The following is a 7976-nucleotide window of genomic DNA, read 5'->3' as shown; positions in this document are numbered from 1 at the left end:
CATGCCTCAGGGCTGGGATGAAATAATACTGGCATAAGTGTAGTTTTCCATTTGATGTAAGGAATTCTCTGTGAAATGAAAACATAGCTGACACTGCTAAAGAATAGCCAAGAAGTTAAGACTAGATAGGTCACTGAACATAATGGGAAAAAAAATACTAGTATTATTTTGTTAAAGAAAAATAACAATAAAATGTTGTCTAATGACATATTATTATCCTGAGATAATATAATTACTTAAACCTTATCAGACAATCTTTTTTTGCTTAAATGATAATTAATTCAGACTCATGACTGGATATTGTACATAGAAAATGAAACTTTTTAGCACTCATTCTTAAATATGATAATTTTATTAAAACTCTTCCTAAAGGCTCAGTGAGATATGGTGAAGAGGAAGTAAAAGGTTGTTAGAGGGAGACATAATGTATGATTCCAAGAAAACTTTTCCAACCCAAAAACATTTATCTGCATATTAACTCTCAGAGAGTGTTACACAAGATACAGGAGCCGTAAAGGTTCAAATCAGACAAAATGTTGATATTGTGAAGGGGAAGTAGACACAAATCCCACTAACCAAGAAATCAAAGTGTTTTTTTTTTTTTTCAAACAAAGTATCAGGGGGTGTGTAAACAGTATGTAGGTCAGGTCATATAAATGCTAAACTCAAAATTGACTCCAGGATTTGGGCGTTTTAATTTATTTGGATGTTGGTGGGTTTTTGTTTGTTTGTTTGCTTTAACATGTCCTTTCACTTTGTTTTTCTTTCGTTTGGTAGTTTTGTATTTTGGGGTAGTTTTCTTTGTTTTTATTTACTTATAAGAGATAAACCTACACATTTAGGTGTATAAAGAATGAGACATATTTGAGGAAGAGTTCATGGATGAAAAAAAGAAAATGGTCAAAATACATTGTATAAAAATTTAAATAAAAATCCACGAACATGAAAAAAAAAACAGTTTGGTAAATAAAAGCAATTGCTCAACAGAAAATGTAGTAATCCAGATAAATTGTTCTATTATCTCATCCATCATTTATCATTTTTTTGTCTTATATAAAATAATGAAAAGTACCTTGGATACTAGACATATTATATTTAAGTTCCTTAATAATTTATACCACTGTTTGTGAATCACTGTGAGTGTGCAAAAATGTGTAACAAACTTGTCTGAGCAAAAATGTGAGAGTAAGGGGACGTAAAAGTGAAGGAAACACTGGTCTCCTGTCCTACTTCCTCACTCCCAGTATTTTCCCACAGGTTGTTTAGCTCAGAGACCACCACACTTACAGTTTACACTTTCGCTCAAATAATAAAACAGAAGCTTTTATAGGAATCATTTATACCCAGTGAAAAGATATAATGTTTACATTGTTTACAATACACATTTAAATTTACATATAAATAAGTATGTGGAAATATTTTATTCTACCTAAGCATTTCTTTAAATATATGTGGCATTTCATTCATAATTTTGTGTAATGATATTTTAGATAGTCTTCAATTATACATACTGCTAAATTATAGCTGTAAAACGTATAAATTAGAGGAAAATACTTTGAAGTTTTTTCATAGAAAATAAACAAATTTGAGACTCAAAACTAACTTTATATTAAGGAGATTTGTAATTAGGTTCAAATGTTTCTACAAACATGGTTGAAAAAAGTATTTTGAGTTAAGAGTGTAGGAATATACAGAGAAATATCAATGAAAGAATAAATTTTAAAAATGAGCAGGCATTAATTTATTTAACTGACTGTAGGGAAATGTCTACTCTAAACATCAACGTGTCCATTGAAAACATGAATACTATAAGTTAAAAAATAACAAAAATGCCTAGCAATAATTATGTGGAGTATTATATTCCTATTTACTAGAAAAATCAATTTTTTGAAAAAAATATAAAAATAAGGTTTTCACGTTATATAAAATTTAAAAATTTAAGTTATTCTTAAGATATTTTACGACCTGTGCCCAGAGCCACAGGCAGAGCCAGCACACAGCCATCAGGACTAGTGTCCTGTCTGCAGTGAGCTGAGCACCCAAGGAGATGCAGGAGCACTCTCTTTCCTGTGCCCACGCGTGAACCCACACTCTCTCTCCACTGACAATCTGGTGAGAACCCTCCTGAAACTTTGATGATGCAGGAATCGAAGTGCAGTCTGGGATCAGACTGGTCCAGTTTCCATATGTGCCCAGAGCCATAGCAGAGCCTGCACTCAGCCATCAGGAATAGCAGCCTCCCGAACCCACGAATGAGTCCATGTTCTCTCTACTGCCTATCTGCGGAGAGACCTCCTGGGACTCTCAGGGTGCAGGTAAAGCTTGGGTCTGTGCCCTTCAGTCCTTCATCTGCACCCAGAGCTAGAACCGGCCCATCACCATCGGAACTCACAGCTTACCCAAAGAGGGCTGAACACCCAGGACACTCCACTACACCCCTCCCACACACACACAGGGTAAATAAGCTCTATTCAGAGACAACAAGATCAACTAACATCAAATATAACAAGATGGCAAGAGGCAAGTGCAAGAATCTAAGCATCAGACACCAAGACAACCTGGCAACATCAGAACCCAGGTCTCCAAGCACAAGAAATAGTGTGTATCCCAAAACACATGGAGAACAAGATTCGGACTTAAAATCGTGCCTCTTTTGATGATAGAGGGCCTCGAGAAGCACATGAACAAGTACCTTAAAGAAATACAGGATAGTCCTGGCCACCTGGATTTCCATTGCTGCTCTGAGTGTGAGTGGCGGTTTCTTGTTGGAATTTCAGAAAGGCAAGCAAGTAGGAAATAATAATTAGAGCACATCACTGGGGCATTAGAGACATGAACTACGCTCTGGGACATGAAGACAGGCTTTTGATCTCAATAGAGTGAGTGTTCAGTACAGCAACAGCTTCTACACACGGAAGAAAGCAGGACCTTCTCACTGTGTTCCCTCTGCGGTTTTCTATCAACCACCGTGGACCACATAGCAGGTGTTTGCCTGAGGTGACTCTTGTTTGAAGCAGTGTCGCCTGGAAGTGATTCAAAGTCACTGTTCAAGAAGGAAGCAGCTAAGACAAGATGAATGAACAGGTGAAGAAAATGTCAAAGAGAAGTGGCCAGAAAGGGCTTGAGTGGGAGAACTCCCGACAGAATGACCCTAAAACAAGACGACTTGAAGGCCAGTCCAGAATATCAGAGTGGAGCTTCCACATATAACATACACCATCCATGAAGAAGATGAGATTATCCTCTAGACTGAGGACTATGGACTATGGACCTAAAATGCATTATAAGAGGTGAGTTTTCTGAACCCATTTTGGAAGAGAATTCCTCTTTAAATTCTTCAAAAGCCTAGAAGAAGCCGAACAAGACCTTTCTCACCAGGTTGTTGAAGCGAGAGTTCCCTTCTCGAATGATCTTTGGAGTACATGACAAAGGGTTCAAAACGAGAGAAAAAGAGAGGCCATGCAAGAGGCCACTCAGCCGACTGTTGAAGCTAACTCAGTACTTGGTTGCTCTGAGTATGAGACAAGCAGGAAGCTTCCTGTTGCAGAAAGCACGGAAGTAGATTTATCCGATCATAAATAAGCAGCTTGCAGGCTTTACTGGAGAGAAGCCAAAGGGCAGTCTATACTGTGGTGCTTTATCGATGCTAGAACGTCCTCAATCTGGGTGCAACAAGAAACTGAGGGATAAAACGGCCCTGAGGAAACACATGCGTGTTCACGGTCCCGGTCAGCACCTGTGTGCAGCGTGTGGGGAAGATTTTCTGGAGAGCGCGGAACTAAAACAGCATTTTTCTTGTTCATAGCGGAAAGGAGCCATTTCAACGCACCTCCAAAGGCTGTGGGAAGCACTTCTCACAGGATTTCAACTTTATCACCCATGTCTGCAAGTACACAGGTGAGAAGCCCTTTGTTTATCCTTTTGATGGCTGCGAGAAGAGCTTTATTCAGTCAAATAACCTAATGATTCACATCCTAACCCATGCAAAGGCAGGGAAGAAATGCTGAAAGCCGAGACAGAGATTGTCCTCAGGCTGCATAGTCTTAACGACAGGGTCACTAAGGATACATGCATTATTGATTATTATTCCTATGGATGGATTCTATGGCTAAGATTATGTTACCGCTATAGAAAATATGTTTTTATTTTTTATTTACTTCATTATACAATGTTAAGAACTTAAAAAAAATCCATAGCATAATTCCAGCAGAAAAGTCAATGGTGAAAGCAGTTCAAAAGCGTACATTTTTTTTTTATTTTAAAAATTTATTTATTGAGCGGAGCCTGGCCCAACTGCCAGCCAGAATGGCGGCTCGTACAGGCTGAGAAACTGCGACCTGGAACAGATCTTAGGAACTTCTGTTCCCACCCAGAGACAACTTCAGGACTCAGAGCGGAGCCTGGCCCAACTGCCAGCCGGAAAGGCGGCTCGAACAGGCTGAGCAACTGGTGAGTGGGAGACCTAGGCTGCAGGGGAGCAGAGGGATCTCTGCGGAGTGCACATGGAAAGGGCACCCCCTGCCCTGACCTGCCCTGTCCTCCCCAATCCAGTGACTGGGAACAGATCTTAGGAACTTCTGTTCCCACCCTGAGACGACTTCAACACAGAGCAGAGCCTGGCCCAACAGCCAGCCGGAAAGGCGGCACGAACAGGCTGAGCAACTGGTGACTGGGAGACCTAGGCTGCGGGGGAGCAGAGGGATCTCTGTGGAGTGCACACAGAAAGGGCTCCCCCTGCCCTGACCTGCCGTCCTCCCCGACCCAGTGACCTGGAACAGATCTTAGGAACTTCAGGACACAGAGCAGAGCCTGGCCCACCTGCCAGCCGGAAAGGTGGCTCGGAGAGGCTGAGCATCTGTGACCAGGAACAGATCTTAGGAACTTCTGTTCCCACCTGGACGCAACTTCACTACGCAGAGCGGAGCCTGGCCCAGCTGCCACCCAGAACCTGGGCTGCCGGGGAGTAGAGAGATCTCTACTGAGTGCACACGGAAAGTGTACCAGGAACACAGACCAGATACAAGGGAAAGTCAAGAACATATCACTGACAACAAAATGGCAAGAGGAAAGAGAAAGAGTATATCCCAAGAAAACAAAGACAATCTAGCAACACCAGAACCCAGCTCTCCGATAGTAGCAAACATCGGAATTCCAAACACTCCAGAGAAAGAAGACACAGACCTGAAATCATGCCTCAAGACGCTAATATAGTTACTTAAACAAGAAAGGGAGAAAAAGCAAAAAGATTCAGAAGCTTTTAAAGAAGAAACAAGAAAAACACTCAAAGAACTCAAAGAACGAGATGAAAACAGAACCAAAGAAATAAAGGAATGGAAGAGGGAAATTAAAACAGAAATTGACACAATAAAGAAAGCGCTAAAAGAGATAACCCTAGAGTCAGAACACCAAAAAAAGAAATCAGAAGTCACAGAAGCAAGCATTTCCAACAGATTACAAGAGATCGAGGAGAGAATCTCGGGGGCAGAAGACAACATTGCAAACATAGACAAAACAGCCAGAGAAGATGCAAAAAACAAAAAGTTCCTAACCCAAAATGTCCAGGAAATACAAGACACAATGAGAAGACCGAACCTAAGGATAATAGGAATAGAAGAAGGAAAAGAGTATCAACTAAGAGGCACAGTAAATATCTTCAACAAAATCATAGAAGAAAACTTCCCTACCCTCAAGAATGAGATGACCACGAGCATAAAAGAAGCCTTCAGAACTCCAAATAGGTTGGACCAGAAAAGAAATACCTCCCGACACATAATAATAAAAACATCAAGTGCCCAAAGTAAAGAAAGAATACTAAAAGCAGTAAGGGAAAAAGGTCAGGTAACATATAAAGGCAGACCAATCAGACTCACACCCGATTTCTCAACAGAGACTATGAAAGCTAGAAGAGCCTGGACAGACATCATACACTCCTTAAGAGAGCACAAGTGCCAGCCCAAGCTGCTATACCCAGCAAAACTATCAATCACCATCGATGGAGAGACAAAGATATTCCAAGAAAAACCAAAATTCACACAATATCTGACCACAAACCCAGCACTACAACGAATTATAGGTGGAAAACCCAATACAAGGAGGGAAAATACAGCCTAGTAAAAACAAGAAAACTCCTAAACAAGAAAACTAAAAGAAGAAAAAAAACACAGACACAACTCAACCCAAAAAAGCAAAAATGGCAGGAAACAGAAACAATTATTCCTTGATATCTATTAACATAAATGGTCTCAACTCCCCAATAAAGAGACATAGACCATCAGACTGGATACATGAACAAAATCCAGCCTTTTTCTGCATACAGGAAACTCATCTCAGAGACAGAGACAGACACAATGTCAGAGTAAAAGGGTGGGAAAAAAACTTCCAAGCAAACAGCTCCAAGAAGCAAGCTGGAGTGGCTATTCTAATATCGAATAAAGTAAACTTCCAACCAAAAGTTAACAAAAAAAATAAAGAAGGACACTTTTTACTCATTACTGGGAAAATCTGTCAGGAGGAACTCTCAATCCTTTACATATATGCTCCAAATAAAAAATCACCCACATTCATAAAAGAAACTCTACTAAAGCTCAAAAAATACATTTCACCCCACACAATAATAGTGGGAGACTTTAACACCCCACTCTCACCAATGGACAGATCAGGGAAACAGAAACTGAACAAGGACACTGCAAAACTAGCAGAGACTTTGAACCAACTAGAATTAATAGATATATACAGAACATACTATACTAAAGTAAAAGAATATACCTTCTTCTCACCACCCCATGGCACCTTCTCGAAAATTGATCACATAATTGGACACAGAACGAGCCTTCATCGATATAAGAAGATTGAAATACTCCCATGCATCCTCTCAGATCACCATGGTCTACGGCTGGTCTTTAACAACAACAAAGACAACAAAATGCCCACATACACATGGAAACTAAAGAACGCTCTGCTAAAGGATAGCAGGGTCAAAGAAGAAATAAAGAAAGAAATTAAGGACTTTCTAGAATTCAACGAAAATGATAACACAACATACCCAAACCTATGGGATGCAATGAAAGCAGTATTGAGAGGAAAACTCATTGCCCTAAGTGCTTCCAAAAAGAAACTGGAGAGTGCTCACATCAGCAACCTGACAGCACAGCTAAAAGCCCTAGAACAAAAGGAAGAAGATATACCCAAAAAGAGTAGATGGCAAGAAATAATCTAAATTAAGGCAGAAATAGACCAAATAGAAACAAAAAAAAAACCATTGAAAAAATCAACAAAACAAAGAGTTGGTTCTTTGAGAAAATCAACAAGATTGATAAACCCCTAGCCAGACTAACTAAAGGGCAAAGAGAGAGTATACAAATTAACAAAATCAGAAAGGAAAGTGGTGACATAACAACTGAAACTAAGGAAATTCAAGAAATCATCAGATCCTACTACAAAAACTTATACTCCACAAAATTGGAAAATCTGGAGGAAATGGACGAATTCCTAGACAGATACAAGGTCCCAAAGTTGAACCAGGACCAAGTAAACCATCTAAATAACACTATAACACCTAAAGAAATATAAGAAGTCATCAAAAGCCTCCCAACCAAAAAAAGCCCAGGTCCAGACGGGTTCAATGCAGAATTTTATCAGACATTTATTGGGGATATAACACCAATATTCGCCAAACTATTCCAAAAGATAGAATCAGATGGAATATTACCCAACTCATTTTTTGAGGCTACAATAACCCTCGTACCTAAGCCACACAAAGACCCTACAAGGAAAGAGAACTTCAGGCCAATCTCACTTATGAACATTGATGCAAAAATACTGAACAAAATCCTTGCAAACCGAATCCAAGAACACATCAAAACCATCATTCATCATGACCAAGTAGGCTTCATCCCTGGGATGCAGGGATGGTTTAACATAAGGAAATCCATCAATGTAATCCACCATATAAACAAACTTAAAGGCCAAAATCACAT

At 39.7% G+C, this 7976-nt stretch overlaps 1 pseudogene across 1 annotated transcript; it reads left to right on the top strand.

The window, feature by feature from the left end:
• Positions 1-3072: 3072 nt before the first annotated feature.
• LOC308422208 (zinc finger protein 42-like) lies at positions 3073-4007 on the top strand (annotated as a pseudogene). The gene is made up of 2 exons: positions 3073-3498; positions 3584-4007. The product of its transcript is annotated as a zinc finger protein 42-like (transcript).
• Positions 4008-7976: the final 3969 nt, after the last annotated feature.

The sequence above is a fragment of the Micromys minutus genome (genome assembly GCF_963924665.1).
Source record: "Micromys minutus genome assembly, chromosome: 7".
Lineage (NCBI taxonomy): Eukaryota > Metazoa > Chordata > Mammalia > Rodentia > Muridae > Micromys > Micromys minutus.
Note: the sequence above shows the minus strand (reverse complement) of the source record. Positions and strands in the feature narration are given on the sequence as shown.